The sequence below is a fragment of the Thermobia domestica genome, chromosome 17 (genome assembly GCF_964235325.1).
Source record: "Thermobia domestica chromosome 17, izTheDome1.hap1.1, whole genome shotgun sequence".
Taxonomy (NCBI): Eukaryota; Metazoa; Arthropoda; class Insecta; order Zygentoma; family Lepismatidae; genus Thermobia; species Thermobia domestica.
Window position 1 is genome coordinate 30,794,853 of NC_137470.1, and position 17,163 is coordinate 30,812,015.

General features: G+C 35.0%; 1 long non-coding RNA gene across 1 annotated transcript; it reads left to right on the forward strand.

Moving 5' to 3' along the window:
• Window positions 1-1,145: 1,145 nt before the first annotated feature.
• LOC145674682 (uncharacterized) lies at window positions 1,146-16,347 on the forward strand. The gene is made up of 3 exons (XR_014129016.1): window positions 1,146-1,275; window positions 13,929-14,078; window positions 15,036-16,347. It is a non-coding gene; the product is annotated as an uncharacterized LOC145674682 (long non-coding RNA).
• Window positions 16,348-17,163: the final 816 nt, after the last annotated feature.

A 17,163-nucleotide genomic window follows, 5' to 3' on the forward strand; every position in this document is an offset into this window, starting at 1 on the left:
GACTACACATTGCAAGTAGGGATAGGCGCGAGTCGAGCTTAAACTCGACTCGAGTTGAATTCGAGTCGAGTCAAAGGTAATTTTCTCGAGTCGAGTTCCAAGCCGAGTCACTGTTTTGAGCTCGAGTTTCGAGTCGAGTCGAGTTTGATAAATGGCTCGCACATTCAGCTCTTTTTAACTCGTTTTTAAATTATGGCCTGTTTAGACTGGAAAGCGAAAGCCATGAGAAATGTAAGCAGTAATGTCGAATACTTTTAATATTTCTCACGACAGAGGTACATCTGGTGGGGGTACGTTTAGTATATGTCATCTCGTCTCGAAAACGAGACAACAATAGATTTTTATAACGAGACAGCTTGAAATTTCGTGAGCACCAATATAAGTATATACTGTAGTTCTTACCGTCTAGGCTTAGACCTGCACGGTCGACTTTTTGAGCCCCAGAAGAAGCCCAATCCGTGCAGTGATGTCAATAGGCTCGGCTGGTTCAACTGAGCGAACAGCTCAAGCCGGCTCGGTTGGGATGGAAAGCCATCGGCTCGGTTCAATTGAGCCGGCTTGGTTGGGACGAGCCAGCGACTCGGCACAATTGAACCGATGGCTCGAGCCGGTTCCATTCGGATCAGCCACCAACTCGACTCATGTGAGCCATCGGCTCGAGCCAGCTCCATTAAAAGCAGCCCATCGACTCGGTTCGACTCAGCTTAACTGAGCCTATGGCTGAGCCGGCTCGCTTGGGTGAGCTGTTGGCTCACTTTTTTGTTTGGCTTGATACTGAATAAGCTGTGAGCCGACCGCTTGAGCCGATGACAACCCTAAACCCGGACCAAGCAGTTTTGAACATGTTTGACCGACGCCCTATAACTTTTATCAATTTTTGGCTTGCTCCTCCGGAACTCAAACCCAGAACCTCATGACCGATGTCCTTGCCTCCTAAAGACTTGTCGACTACGCAGATAGACAGTCAACTAGTTTTTAGTATTCAGATACAAACCGCCTATCTTTTGTATAGTAATAATAATAAGGTCGCTCTTGGAGACACACCCCTGGTACCAATCTAGTGTGAAAATAACAATACACTTCAGTACTACGCATGCGCAGCACACACAAATTGCTTCTCTCGTCGTAAATGTGCATGTACAATTCTTTGAAAGCGTCATTACTGTTACGTCATAAACCAAACTGTAACAAGCCTTATAATTGGTTAAAAATTATAGCAGACGTGTTATGAATTCAGTCCGGGCTCCGGGGAGAATAAGTGATGAAAGGATAATTGTAAGTAATTTTAAACACCTCTTTAATACACTTCCACTTCGGGTTTATAGATAAGTTATAACCTTGAGGTTTTTTTTTTCTTTTAATGTAGTTCAAGTATAACATTCCCGGCGGCAAAATAACAATTAATTTAGTGCTATGATATGTGATTGAACTTCGGTAGTGCAACTCACGAATATGGGGGCATTGTATTAATATCAGCAGGTAAAATATGTTACTTCGGAAGGGAAGGATAATATTTAAAGAACTTGAGGGTTAAGTTTAGAGTTACCCCTCCGCTTTGTATAAAAATCAGGAAAATTTACAGGAAAAATGAGGTAAGAAATGATAATTTGAAATTTTTATTTGATGTTTAGGAATGTAAGTTCGGCAGGAGAGTTATGTTTAATACGAGAAAAGATATGTGGAAGTTAGTACTGTTTGCCGGATGCGGAAGGTTTCAGCAGCATGGTAGTTGTAAAATATGGCGAACAGGTGTAACGGATAGGCAAAAATAATGAAGAAAACCTTTTAAATTTTTGTGAAGCACACGGAGTACTGAAGTTAAGTGAAATGTAACAACTTTTAATACTTTAAGCACTGTTTTTTGTATGTTGCAAAGTCCAAGGGCACCTTCAGACTGGAGGGGCAACTCTAAACTTAAGCCGAACTTGATTATGAAGGTGTGGAACATGTAAGTAATTTATGAAGGTAGATACAGTATAAAAGTAATATTTGTTTTAAGTTTAATATCTCATGTGATATGCCCTTTAGGCTAAAAAGGACAGACATCGTTTAAAAAAAAATCGTTCATTACTATTGAGTATTGTGGAAATTAGGAATGAAAACAATTATGAATCAACGGAATTTACATTTCCTTTTGGAAATAGCATCCTCATGCTTTTTAACCTATTTGGGCTAGCTTTGGGGGGCCAATTTTTCGCCTACTTTTTTGCGATGTATTTTTTCGATTCGGTCGTTTTAGGGTTTCATACTTTTAATTAGGTCACCAATATTAAATTCAGACAGTATTGCCAAGCGAGCGTTAGCGAGTGAAGGCGGGTGAGAGCCCCGCAGGGCACGTTGTTTTCTGTCTTCGTTATCATGAAATCATTTGTTTTTCTCTATATATATTCAATGTATATATATTTTGTATACTCTCTTGACGTTGTCTATTGCAACAAATGTTGTTTAACGACAATAAAAATATTCTATTCCAGTTACCTTTACGGTTTGTACAGGTCCCCTACTGCCTTTAAAAAATTGTGTACAATACTTTCTTGGCAACTTGAACACCACTGTCAACTCATTTCCCCTGTAAATCATCCTGGTTTTTGCCAGTTTTGGCCCCCCAATGCTAAACATTTACCCGTATTTGTTGTTTTCGCACATGCCGATACTACACTTAAAACAAGTAAAGTTCAGGGATGCCATTCAGAAAAAAAATGTAGTTTAAAAGTTACAGCCACACCAGCGTTGTAAGGTATTACCTAGTTCTGTCACTGATTTTCTCGTAATGGTTTCTGTATTATTGTCTCTCCGCCTACTAGTACCCACCAACTCCAACAGCTTTCGTTTTTCAACTTTAGTTGTGATTGTATTTCGCAAATAGACAAACCAAATTGTGCTAAGTGGCCACTAGAATTGGCATGAATCTTATCTAGCCGAGTCAGGGCAGGAGCGCAGCAGTGATACCTGCCGTGTGTGCGTCCTTATGGAACAGGCGTCTCAGCGATGGTGAGAAATGAATATTAGACGAAATATCATCATGAGAGCAATAAACGAGCTTATGAAGGTCGTCAGTATAGATTGATTAATAAGGGAGAAACCGATTTTAAATTCTGGATTATATCAGTTCACGGGTGGATCCGATATGAGATAAACGGAATATGTCAGTGTTTCAAACACGATGTGTATGTTACGGTAATGGAGGAAAATACAGAAATATAGTGCTGAAACTAATAAGAAGAGATCGCGTCTGAACCAAATTGGGCCCAAATTTTGATGCTGTCCCTTTCATGGGGGGTTTAACTTTACAGTGCCCGCTCCAGCTGGTATACTCATTCAGAAACGAGAAATTACACTCTGTTAATTTTACGGAAGTGGGTCAAGACTTCCCTTCCCTTAAACTGACCCGTTCCTGCTCCTACCCTACTTATTCCTATCTTACTCTACTATAAGTAGCCTTTTAAAGTGGTCCTACTCATCGATGCGCAGCTGGAGCATGTATTTGTAAAGTTTATCCTTATGGGGAAGTAAATTTGTAAGACTTACGGAAGAAATATTTCACTATAGAATTGTACAGGTAATGAAAATATATCTAACCTTTACATGTATAAGGTAGAAATACGATATGTAAAGCGTGTTCTTTACTACGTAGTTCTCCATATAAAAGACATGATGAAGTGAAATGCTATGACAAGACAGTGTACACAGTGCCGCAAGACTGTGCCACACAAGGCATGTGCTTTGTGTTTTATATAGTGTTTTTCTACCATCCTCGTTTATACGTAGCAGCGCTGACGCATCTGCTTATAACGGATACACTCCTCGCTCATGCTCGGAACCCCTTCTGCGCTCCTGCCCTGATGGGTTAAATAGTATTCGTGGTTTATGCGGTACAGTTTTTATGCCATATATGCATACGCTCAGTCCTGCTAAAGTCAATCTCCGATTATTAAAGCAACTCTTCCTTTAATAAACAGTTTGTAAGGCAGTAAGAGTGCATTTTCTGCCAAGAGGAGTTCATATTTCTTGAATATGAGCATCCCTTCTATGGCAAAAGTTTGCAACATTTAACAGTTGAAAGATACTAATTTTGCGAAGTATTACAATACAGACGAATAAGTATCTAGCGAAGAGCATAGAATCCATGAATATAGGAAATACTTGTGATTAATAGTTAAGAATGAACGACGGAAATGAAAAAAGATTAATTCTAGGTAAGGTGTATTATGACAACAAGAAATAAATGGCAGCACAACGTGGAAAACAGGTTCATGTGCGTCTAATCCGGGGTCGCACCTTGCGGAAGATTAACCATACTTTCTTTCTTTTTATTTTATTGTGGAATCAGTTCACATATTTTGTGCTTAAATTTTACAAGTTTTTGCACCCTTAAAATCGGGGTTTGATTTATTTTTTTTTTGCTTTTTATTTTTTATTTATTTATTTTTTTTTTTTTTTGCACAACGCATTTGGGCCAATGGTATATTTTCAGGTTTAATTTTTTTTTTCGAAATATTTCCGTGTCTTTGGGGTATAAGTGTTAAAATGTGATTTATATTTCAAGAATATCATTGTCACAACTTGCAACAATATTCTATTCACTGCTGTTTTAGAAAAAAAAAAAAAGCCGCTATTTTGAAATTTTACATTGGATCGCCGAGAAAATCTATACAGCAAATTTAGAATGTCTCGTGCTTCTACTCTCAAAATTTCAACTTGAAAGTCCGAAAATTGCACCCTGTAGCGTGGATAACAGCTATTTTGAAAAATGACCACCATTTTGAAATTTTACGTTGGTATGCCGCCAAATTCTATATAGGAAATTTAGTGTCTCGTGTTTGTATCCTGAAAATTTAAACTTAAAAGACCGAAAGTGGTGCCCTGTAGTAGTGTGGTTACTGGCAGACGAACGAACAGATGTAGTTCGAATCATCCCAGGAGCCTCAGTGATATTCGCCAAATGTTTCGTTGAAATTCATTTTCGATACTTTGTGTGTTCAATTACGGGGATTTCCCAAGCACTTATTGCAAGACGGTTCTTTCCAGAAAATTAATTTGAAATAAAGATATAATTCATATTTTATAAAGCAAGTGTTTCAAAATGTCTTAAATGAAATTAAATATCTTCCAGCGTAAAACAAATAGATTTATTGTTAAAGTATTAACTTCCGATGCTTTGTGCGTTTAATTTTGGGAACTTCCCGAGCTCTTTCACTTTTTTCCTTCTTTCGAAAATGCAGCTTTCTTTACTGTTCATCGAAACTTCAACTAGTACGGAATTTTGAATTGAGCACGTTGTTGTTGGAAAACCAAATTTTACTGAAAAATACTTGTGTTATCATCAAAGGTAATAAAAAATAATACTAATAGTTTTACTAATGAACTACATATTTATTGCTAGTATCGGCACCTATGGCCTTAAACCCGTTAAATGTATGAGGGATAACGTCCCTCGGCGTCGCCGAGTCGGTGAGCACACTATTCACGGAAAGTATTTTCTAAAATATAAAATTGTATATTTTACTTCAAACAGGCTATAAGCATAATCCATATATATTTTTGTTCTACAATTATCTCAAGCTAAGGTAAGGTTTCTTATTTATTCAGGATTTTATAAATGTCTTATGTTGAAGGGTGTTGTATACCTTAACGCGAAAGCATCTAATTCGCCCAAGGAGAGACCAAAATCTGATAAAAATAACTTTCAATGTGATCACCTTAGTTTTACCAACAATATACTAACAAAAAGCTCAAAAACCCAGGTGTTTTTTTTTTTCCAGGTGGGTCCAACCCGAATAACCCCACCGGCTTTTTTTCGGGCTGGGCCCACTTGGGCAAACTCTGCTTAAAATAGGATAACAACGAGACCCGAAGGGCAGTATTATTGGAATTCTAACTAGTCACAAAATCCACAGTGGGTTTTATTGCAATAGGTTAAAAAATTTCTCCAAAAATATACTTTAAAGCATAGATTTAATAACCTTAATGTGGTTATAATTACTTCGTTTGATCATTTTCTTAGAACGCGCCTAGTTTCAGAATTGGCTTAAAATATGTATTTATCAAGACATCACGACAATAGAATACAATTGAAAAAAGTTCGGGAATCATGCATAACTAATTCTATAAGATGTGTGAAGTGCTTCTGTTATGAAGACACATATGGAGATCACGTTCACATATCTCCGATCTCTTCATAACAATCCTTGAAGGTGAATGCAATGTTTACATTCGAAACATCAGAAGTCAATATTTTCTATTGGCTGATAGCCCGAGAAAAGTTATTTGAAGTTAACTCTAGTTCATTTTGGCTCATTACACGTCAAATCACGCAGAAAGAAAATCAGAATTGTCACCCACAGAGTCATATTTTAATGAAACTTCGTTTACTTGTTAACACTATTTCGGTTTGAAGACCTGTGAAATCTTCCTTCCGTTGTTCTAATAGTTTGTGGAGAAAGAGGATCAAAGTAGTAGAATTGCAGATTTCCGGATCGTTCTCGAGAGCTTCTAATATTGCATAGAGCATAATACAGAAAATCATATCCCAGTATGTAAGCAGTGTATCACTTTAAGATTTTATCTTAAGTGCATGAAGGTCTGTAGATCTAGTAAAAAAGATATATCATCAAGGTTACCGTACATTAAGAGTGTAAAATGCACCCTTGCACCTCAATCAAAATAATTAACTTTTTGTATACAATTCTCATTTTAGGACATGTGCGTTATCACTATAAGGCAAGAATAGTTTTTCTGCCGCTTTCTTGGATAAACTGTAGGTGGAGGTATGGTTTGAGTCTGAAATAGTATTCACTTACATTTAATTCTCGACAATATCTTTCCTTCCCCACGACAAGGGCATGAAAGTTAGTAGCTGTATTTTTTCTCTTTCTTCGAATGATTTGACTGTGGAGTTTGGCCGTTATTAAATCAGAAGTTTATCCATATCACGAGTCTTTTGGGATTCTACGAAAATCTTTTCAGGGGAAAACTATGTTCCCAAAACTTTGCTTAGTTTAGTTTTCAGAGAAGAACTTTAGTCTTCCTCTTAGCATATGCATGCTCACTGTGTGACGGAATGGCATGGAATTTTAAACGTGAGTACCCTCATGCTGTAAGTGAAACATTAAGATGCTCTTCACTTTTTTTTTCTTTCTTCAGATACTTCAAAATAGATATATTGTGTTCACTGTTGCCAACTTTGTTCACATTTTACATGGGAAAATTTGCCGAGTTTGTTTCTGCACGTATCAGGCATTTTGACTGCAAATATCCTTTACGAAGTCAATGTTTTTCCAAAATGAACACTTAGTGTACATTTCTCAAAGCTTTAGTGATTGGTTTTTTGTGACATGTAAATGGGTCATAAACAACTTGTGATAATGGTCATAAGTTTTCAAGTAAATATGCCTTGTGATGTTTACATACACTTGTTAACAAATCAGAAGTGATTCAATTCCTGAAAGATAACACTTCTTTTCGGATGCACATGCAGTAGAAATGCAGTGTAATTTTATCACCCATGACATTCACTTTTAGTTTCCCTTCCTACACTGCACTGTTCAAATTTACTTCCTGACATCGTTGTAAGCCAGTGGTTCTCAGTCTAATTCCTATCACGATCTCCATTTTATCACATCCTCTTGCCAGCGGCTCCCTTATAATTTCTGGTTTGTAATAAGCTTGTGTGGGATTTTTAATATACCTATTGCAGAGATATTACGATATCCATCTATATCTATAATCGTAGAATCAATTTCGTGTACATAGTGGATACATAACTTAAAAGCGAATGCGTTAAAACTAAATTTAGTCAGTTCAATCATATAACAAATATAAAATCCGATCCGTCATACTGCTTCGAAATCGAGGCCTTTTGAAAATTTTAAAACTTCGTAACTCCCTTGATTTTGGGTCATATGATAAAGAAAATAAAGTGATTTCTAATTTTGGTTTTAAAAAACTCGGATAGTTGTTAAAAAAGTTACTGAGTATTTTTAATTATTTGATAATGTACGTTACGAAGATTAAACCAGGCATTGCCGCACTAGTGAAATCAATCATGCTCATTACCTTTGAATTTTAATTGCAGGTTTTATTGCGTTTGTATTTTTCTGGTATTTCAATATGCAGTTCTCATTAGTTTTATATCGTACCTCTTTCATTTAAATTTATTTTTAAACAGCTCTGCACCTGTTGAAAATCTTTAGTAAACCTATTTTTTGTTGTTCTTAACAGTATGTATAAAAATTAAAATATGCCTATCAGAACAAAATTCAAAATAATATTTAAAAATGTTTTCCGGTATTAGCTTCTAATTATATTTATCTCTTTTGCTTAGCTTCGCGACCCCCAGGTTGAGAAACCCTGTTGTAGGCTAACTTCTCACTTGGCAGTACGTAGGTACTATATTGCCGCCACCCCAATAAGTATCCAGTCTTACGCACTGAGAATGACATGACCACTGCATACAAGCACAGCTTAAACGGAACTGAACATTACTGTAAAATTGAGTAACATTTCAGACGGAGAAAGAATTTTATTTGTGTTTTCATAGAAACAACATTTTTTCCATCTATGTATTTAAGCAAACAGCATATATTTGATACTATAGACACACACATCAACAAATATAGTAACTAAATATAAGCTCTTCAAGTCATAAAATACTTTGCATTATGACCGAAGCTTGTACTTCCTTTTGTGAGGTTATGTTAAGTCAAGTTGGTGGTTCTCCCTGCCATACAGCCTTCATATTAGTTCATTTGACGACAATATTTGTAGACTTGGAATAGTAGTTAAATTTTAACATTAAATTCACTTTGGCTGTGATCTTGTTGATTTTTACTTGGAATAAGTCTTTTGCGCGTGCAATTTTCTTATTAATATCGGTTGCGTGCAAATTCATGATATTCTGACTAGTATATTGTGGCTACAAGTATGAATTTTTCTGCACGAAATTGGTTCCCCTTTCCTTCCATCCTCCTATTCTTATATTGTCTTCAGCATTTATTGTAGATATACGCAATATGGTCTTATATTTGAATGCCTTTGATACAGATAATACTATCTGCATATTATTTCTACAGAACATATTACATATATAATGTTTATATTATATTGCCTAAAATATTTTATTTCTCACTTTGCGGAATTATACTGGTTTGTAATCAATACTCACCACCAATTGTGTAAGTAAACCCACGATTTTCCTATTTTAGTGCTCAAAAATAACGAATGCAACGTCCAGTGTTCTTATATTAAAATCCGTAATTTTAGGTGCGACCTTATATTAGTGCTCTGCTTTAGTCTCTTTTTGTATATTTATTTAATGATAGAAATTGAAAATATTTGTAATAATTTATAATGGTAAGTTTTGCATTTACATTTTATTACCTCTTACAGAGGTACAACTGTGCATTTTTCGTAGTTCTTCTCAACAGAATCGCTACAACCCCCTCTTTTCACTTCCCAAGTATGATCCTGGACTTTTGTGTGTACACTGGAGAATGGTAAGGTGAAAATATCATGACAAACCAAATTACCTTTTTCTTGTTATGACTATGAGAATTTTTGAACAGTTAAATCGAGAAGTACTTCACATCAGTGGCGGCGGAAGATGAAAAACTTTGCCCGAGCTGGACTTTACAAAAAAAGTTTTTTTTTTAATCGGATATGAAGCAAAGTCCATCGTCCCTCCCCCTTTTCAATACATACTGTGTGAGATTTAACTTGTAGACTTTAGTGAGTTACAGCAAATAGAAGCTATTCTTAAAAGTGACATTATCAAATTAGAATTGACCATTTTCAAAGTATATTCAGGATGAAAAATATTCATACACCAGTCGTCGCACTTAGTTGTCTGCATTGAAATGTATTTTAAAGTTCAGTTAACTTTAAATATATCAGGGTTGGCAAAAACCATGGTTTTTGTTGAAAAACCAAAAAACCCGGTTTTTTGGTTTAAATAATTTGCTCTATGTATTTATATCACATATGGACAGAAGTAAGTTTGCTTCACCTTGGTGTTATTATGCAACAAACCGGGTTATGCTGGAAGGGGTCACATAAGCATAAAGCCTAGTCCAAACCGTTTCTCGACTTAAATCCGAAACAAATGGTCCTCCATTTGAACTCGAAACTGAGACTAATTGGCCACAAATGCGATACGTCTGCCAAATCACTCACGAAGGACTCCTGATAAAATATGTTGTACTGATCTTTGCATACTTTAAATATAATTGTCTAACTGTCAAGAGTCATTTGAGGACAAAAAGATAAACAGTTGCACACGTGAAACCATTATACAGAATTACATATGGACAATTTCAGAACACTGCAGAGTACAGAAGAACTAATTAAGTCCAAGTTAGTTCACTACGACTTTTATTAGTCCAAGTTAAAGAAATACAACGACTTAATGTGCATTTCGGTAAGAAAAGTGAATAAAGATAAGAATTGAGTCCACTTTGACTTGACCCATTTATACATTAATAGATAGCAAAGATACTTCTGATTTCAGTAAATGCTTCTCGTGGGGTTAGTATGACCCCCCCTCCAAAAAAAGTACGGTATTTCGATGTATTTTATCAATAGTAAACACTACCAAAACGAAACAATGTTTAGAATTTTTCTTTGATTGGAATCGCATAACAATAACAACAAACTATAAACAAATCACAAAAGAAGCATTCCTAAGCTTATTTAGAAAAAAAAATGGTTTTGTAGCATAATCTCTTCGAGTAATGAATGGGGAATTCAGGTCTGAATATAATACGAATAATATACGGGAGTGACAGGTGATAACCCACAAATGTGTGTTCATCAAGATTCTACAAACACTTACGGTTTTTTTTGTTCTTAACCAACACTGAAATGTATTATTTCTGTTGTTGCCATGGCAACGAGAGTTGGTCAGTTACCAACGATTCTGTGAATGATATACAATTCGCTTCTTTGATAATGTCACGTTTCGCTTGTTATAACTGATTATCGAAGTTTGTGCGAATTCTGGAATGTAATTTCAGACGTACATCCAGTGGCATATTAGTGAGGAAGTTACTCAGCATGTGAATTACTTCTCGATTTAATTCTTCATAAGGTGAACCCCCATGAAGCTCGCAGAACCAAAAGTGAATGAAATATAACAGGCAGTCCCCCCTCCTCCGTTAGTTTAACGTCTGGAAATGTTTCCACGTTTCTTGATATTTCCTATTATTTTTCAAATCATCGATAAGTTTTGTTGTTCTTCTTCTTCCCTTCTTTAGCTATATCAAAAAAGCAATTTCTTCACAAAAATCGTCCTCTTCTTTCTAGCTCGTGTTAAAATATTTTCGTTTGTTAGTTTCCGTTTTATCTCTCGATTTTTCTCCAACACCATGTTTCGAAGCTCTGTAAGTATTTCTTCTCTAACTTACATAATGTCGAACTCTCCGAACCATACAATTCCATATATAATATTTGACCGACTTCTTCAGTTCAATGTTAAGCCTGCTAGTTAGGAATAACCTTTTCTTGGCGAATGCCTCTTTAGCCACTGCAATTCTTGACCTGATCTTTTTAGTGCTGTGAACTTCTCTCTAAGTACTTCCCAGACATTTGAAGTGGTCTTTTCTACTCTGCTCAGTAAGGGCGTGTTTCCAATTTTTTTTTTTCCCGACTCTTCGATATTGATTCTATATTCCATATTGCTTCTCAGTGTCAACTATCCTATCTATTATCTGTATTCTTCTTCGGGTCTATCTATAATAACTGTGTTATCCGTTAATCTCACCTTGTTAATGATCTTCCCCCATTCTTGAAATCTCCAACTTCCATTAATTCTGCCTTCATTAAGCGTTCACGTAATTGGGATGACGTACAACATCGCTGTCCGCCGACTCCTCTCTCAATCTCTATACTGTTAAATTCTTTTGGTTCAGACACAACTTCACTCTTCGTTTTGTGTATAGGTTGCGAATAAATGGACTATCCCTCCAGTTTACCTCGACTTTTTAAAACTTTCGTCCAGTTTACCCGTCAAAGCTTTTTTCCAGTCGATGAAGCACGAATTCTACTCTTCCTTTACCTCAAGGCTCGATCTGTTGTAATTCTTATCAACCCAGTAGCATATCTGGTTCCTTTTCCTTTCCGGATCCTTAATCCGGAATTCCAAAATTGATCTTACTCCAAATCTCTTGGCTTACTTGCCAGCCACGTATTCAGTGTGTGCTTAATAACATTTCCAGTATGGGAAATAACGCTTATTAAGATTATGTGATCAGTGCATTTCTTTGCTTGCTTTTTCTTAAACAATACAACCATTGTAACATCTAGAAAATCCTTCGGCCATTGTCTATTCAGGTGTCCTTGTTAATTGGTGAAGTCAATGCCTTCATTGCATTGTCTCCTAATCCTTTCACCAAGTCGCTGGTATGTCATCGTCTCCAGTATCCTTCTTCCTTCTCATGTCTTTGATGACCTGTATTACTTCAGCTTTCAGAATTCTTGGTTCATTGTTTTCGTTGACTTCTTCTTTTGCTTCGATCACGATATTTCCTGAGCGGTTCTTCTCGTCATATAGATCCTTTGTACATTCCTCCTTGATTCTAAGGATTTCTTGCTGGCCATCTTGATATTCCATTCCAAATGTGTATATAATTTTGTTACTTTTCCCACCCATTTTTATGCTTTCTGACATCAGATTATATTTGCCACGTCGTTGAAGTTGTGTTATTTCTTTACATCGCTTCCAAATACTTCTCTTTGGCCCTGTCAGTTTCTTTTCTCAATTCATTATTCAACCTTTTGTATTCTTTGGTGTCTGTGGTTTTCACCCTTTTGCATTCCACCATCTTAAGCATTTATTCAGTTATCTATGTTTTTCTAGGTGCTCTTTTCATCTTGCCAGTGTTCTTGAGTTTATCTAGTAGAGTCTGTTTAACTTTCCTTAGTTTGTTCTACGCAGCCTGTCGTATTGTCTGCTGCCAGATTTTTTTTTCCCTATCTTCTTTCGCATTGCTGATACATACAATTGTCGATTTCTCCTCCCGTTTTACTTGATTGACTTTAACCAGCTTTGCACTTTCGCCACTAAGAGATTGTAGTCCGAATCTATGCCCGCTCCTAGTAGTCTTAATGTCTCGTATATTATTCCTGAAACTATGTTTAATAACGCATTTTTACCTTTCTTGTTTCACCTTTTTCCGACCATTGCCCTTCATTCAAGTGTTTGCATTATACTTACCCATTTCCATTTTTAAATTTTCAAGTTTACCCATTCGTATAGTTCGGACGTTTCAGGTTCCTATGCAGTTGAGATTCATTGCATTTTGTGGAGTTTTCGAACCTATACGTATAACAACAACAATACTGCGAGCAAGTACTTGTTTGATTATTTTCGAATGCATTTCGATTTTATCAGAAGGTACATCACATTTAAAAATAGGCTAAACCTTATACAGGTAACTAACTATAGGCGATTTTACCGTATAACAATATCGATGCTGAGAAGTCTTAAATGGTTTTACTCAAATTCTGCTCTTTTCATTATGTTAATATTTTCGGTCACCTGCTTTGACATCCTCTGTATATTACATTCGTGATATAAAGCGATTCTAGTTATTCCACCGGATAATTTTTAAACATCGACAAAACTTCATACATAGATTCTTCTTTTGCTGGCTAGTTCGTGACCTAAAAATGTTTGTATCATAAATGTGGTCTATAAGTTCTTGGTCTAATATAATTTTGCGAAATCCCTCCCGTAAGGATATCGTTTATATATTTTTTCATATATTGAGCACAAGTGTTGACACAAATTTTGATAATAATTTGATAGAAGAGTAATGGAAGAATGGTTATTTGGATATTTATTTTTAAAAAAGAAAAGAAAAAAAATATTCATTAATTGTTGTTTCATGTTGCTTTTCAGCTAAATGAGATTTGTATTTTCTGTTTTTCTACAGGTATTTGGAACATAGTGCAGTTATTGAAGCAGAATTTTGCAGACTTGGATAGCTATTGGTAGCTCGCAGAATTCCAAGGTTTAAGGCAACATGGTGAATACACGCGCTGCAATGAAATTTAGAAATTACGTATAACATCGGTAGACAGAGGTATAAAGCAGATCATTTTTTATGTTATTCGTATTGATAATGTAAATTTTTAGGTGACTCGGATGATAAGTAGATAGAAACTTCAAACATGTACGCATTGACGTTGGCTTGGCCTATGCTTGAAAGTGGTTGCTTTGATGAATATTGAAATCATTTCCATTTTTTGACTTTGTATTCAATGTAAGTCGTATTGTATGTAAATATAACGTCTTTAAAGTGCTATTTTGTATAATAATTATGAAAATTCTGTATTGAGTTAAAAATAATAAGTGCTGAAGAGCTTATGATGTTTGTACTCTTAATGCTCGATCTTGTTACATTCAGAGTTAAACTGAAAGAATTAGCACAATAGTTAGACAGAAAAAAGTGAAGGGAAAAGAAATAAAAACGGCCAGATTGAAAACCCACGATTAGAAAAAAAGAAAAAGTGAATGAATGAATGAAAGCGATAAGAAGGGGTAAAATGTTTCAACAAGGAAATTGTGTGCTGAAGTAAAATATTATTCATACAACGTACATCATCTACAATTAGAAGGAAAGACAGGAGTAAAGCAAGTGTCTTAATTAAGTAGTGCACTCTTATATAAAAATTGCAATGTTCACACACAATAGCAGGCAGATTACAATTTTGTACGTGTTACACACACGTTTCTGATTAAAATACACAAATATTAATTTCTGCGCAAATTCTATTCAGGATCTATATTGTGTTGCTGCTTCAAATTAGGTTAAAACATTGTTATTATCCACGTCTCCTTTAGTCTACACAGAATATCCGTTGGACGTAAAACTCAAATATTTCATTTCACTTAGATTACATTTCCAAACGGTGTTTCTGTGGGCCTGAAGTTATTTGCAACATGTGTGGTATCATAAATGGATAGGTAATTTTTTCTTTCTCCTAATTGGGGACATTGTTCTTTTATCATCCAACACATTATGTGATTCTTTTTTCAGATATGAAATTTACATGCAGCTGAAGTTGACTTCAAAAACTGGAAGTAATAGAGAAAACGGTATGGAAAGTTGAGCCACCAAGATAAACATGCTACCGTGAAAGGACAAAACTAAAGCTAATGCATTGGAGATTACTAGGATAATTCGTCAAATGCGTACTTCAATTTTTTTAAAATAAATATGTATATATCTGCCCCGTAATCTCTGTATAATTAAATAAATCCGTCTTGGAGGGTAGTATTTAATATTTTCTTATGTATTGCAGAACATAATTTTATAGTAATAAAGTATGTCGTTGCCCAGTTCATTGCATTTACATCTACTCTGTTTTATCGTGCACAGGAATGAAAGTAATATATGTGAAACTAGTATCTTTGCTATCCCATTAACCAGTACCGTATATGATTCGTATGTTCGTTTTCATGCCTCTATTGTTATATTTTATATATTATAAGTATTTATTGCATATATTTCTAAACAGTAATGATTCACATTCTTAATAGGCTAGTATAAAAATAACTTACACAATTATATATTATCAATGATTTAAACTCATATGGGCAAATTGACTAAATTATTTGCCAAATATAAACCTCTTATTAAGATTGCGAATCCGTTTAACTGTTGCGTTGGTTTATTAATGTTATCTGCTTGAGAGTGATGTATCAGTTGTATATTGAACATTATTTGTGAGTTACATATGTCAGAACAATACTCAGAGAATGCAAGACGAGAAACTTTCCAGTATGAAGAAAAATAATATATTCTGTGCTTTACTCATTATTGTTCGTGTTTTTAAGAGATAATTACAATTAACATTTTACGTTAATACACAATTCATTTATTACGATCAGAATTGAAAAACAATTCATATATTTATGTATGCATAAGTAAATGTAATTTTATTTGACCAATATTTATTGTGCAACCTAACGTAACGGTACTCAGGATGTTATTTTACGTAATTGGTATACTGGGTTTAGGCCAATCTCAGTGAATTTAATTAATTGTTAATGGGTTGTTGCTTACCACATGTCACCAATTATTGTTAACGATCCATGCAGAAAAATTTACTCCCAAGATGGAATCGCGTTCTCTTTTAAAGAAGGATCACTGAAGCACATATTTAGCTCGATATGAACTAATATGTGGTGGCCAGGGTGTTGGTTAAATATATGAATCTTCCACAATAAATGTTAAATGGCTTAGATGATTTTCGAGGTGGTTAGGGCATTAACTTTTGTACACTATTTGCGGTGTTTGCATTGTTTTGTTTTGTTGTTGGAAAATATATTCATGGTGTCAGTTTGAAGTGTTTATTGTATTCATTGTCACATATTTTGCACAACTGGGAGCGATGTCTGCCAGTAAACTTGATATTGAGATGAAGCTAAGTTCATGAAACAAAGGCAGTTGGGAATCATGATGTGGTGCTTGTAATTAGAATTGAGCATCCTTTGTGATTACTTGTTGCGCTTTGTTTATTTCTTCAAAGTTAGAGTAGATAATTATGTGACATCAGATCCAAGATAAAAGAAGACAATATATATATAGCAACAATTAGCCGGACAACCGACAACGAATAGGACATCTGTAGTTTTTAAAGAGATCGATAACTATGGGAATAGACAGAAAATGATGAGAGCACTATTCTAATGTTTAAACAATTTATGTGGCCACCTACGCTGTGCTTCAAATCTGAGCATTTTATATGATTAATATCCTTTTGTGTCATATTTGTGGCTATAGCATTATGTTTTGTTTTGATGTACGAAACAGTGATTCCGATATTGATATATTTGATAACCCGTAATTTGTTACTTTTTGCATTTTTCAAAAGACTTTTCTTTTTTTTTTTTTTAACTGACGACTACTGGTAGTCAACTATGACGAGCACTAAATTTTTGTTGACGAACACTGGTATTTTACACATGTTTCAGAATTTTTAACTTTAAAAGAGTTAGCATATGTCATTTAAAATCCTTATTTTTACTGAAAAGATATATAATGTCCAACTTGAATTTGGTTTAGTTCCGCCAATTTCTGTCGTACAGGTAGCGAGTAGTCATTAATAAATATTATGCCTCATAAATAGTGACGACTATTGGCTCATTTACCCTATATATAT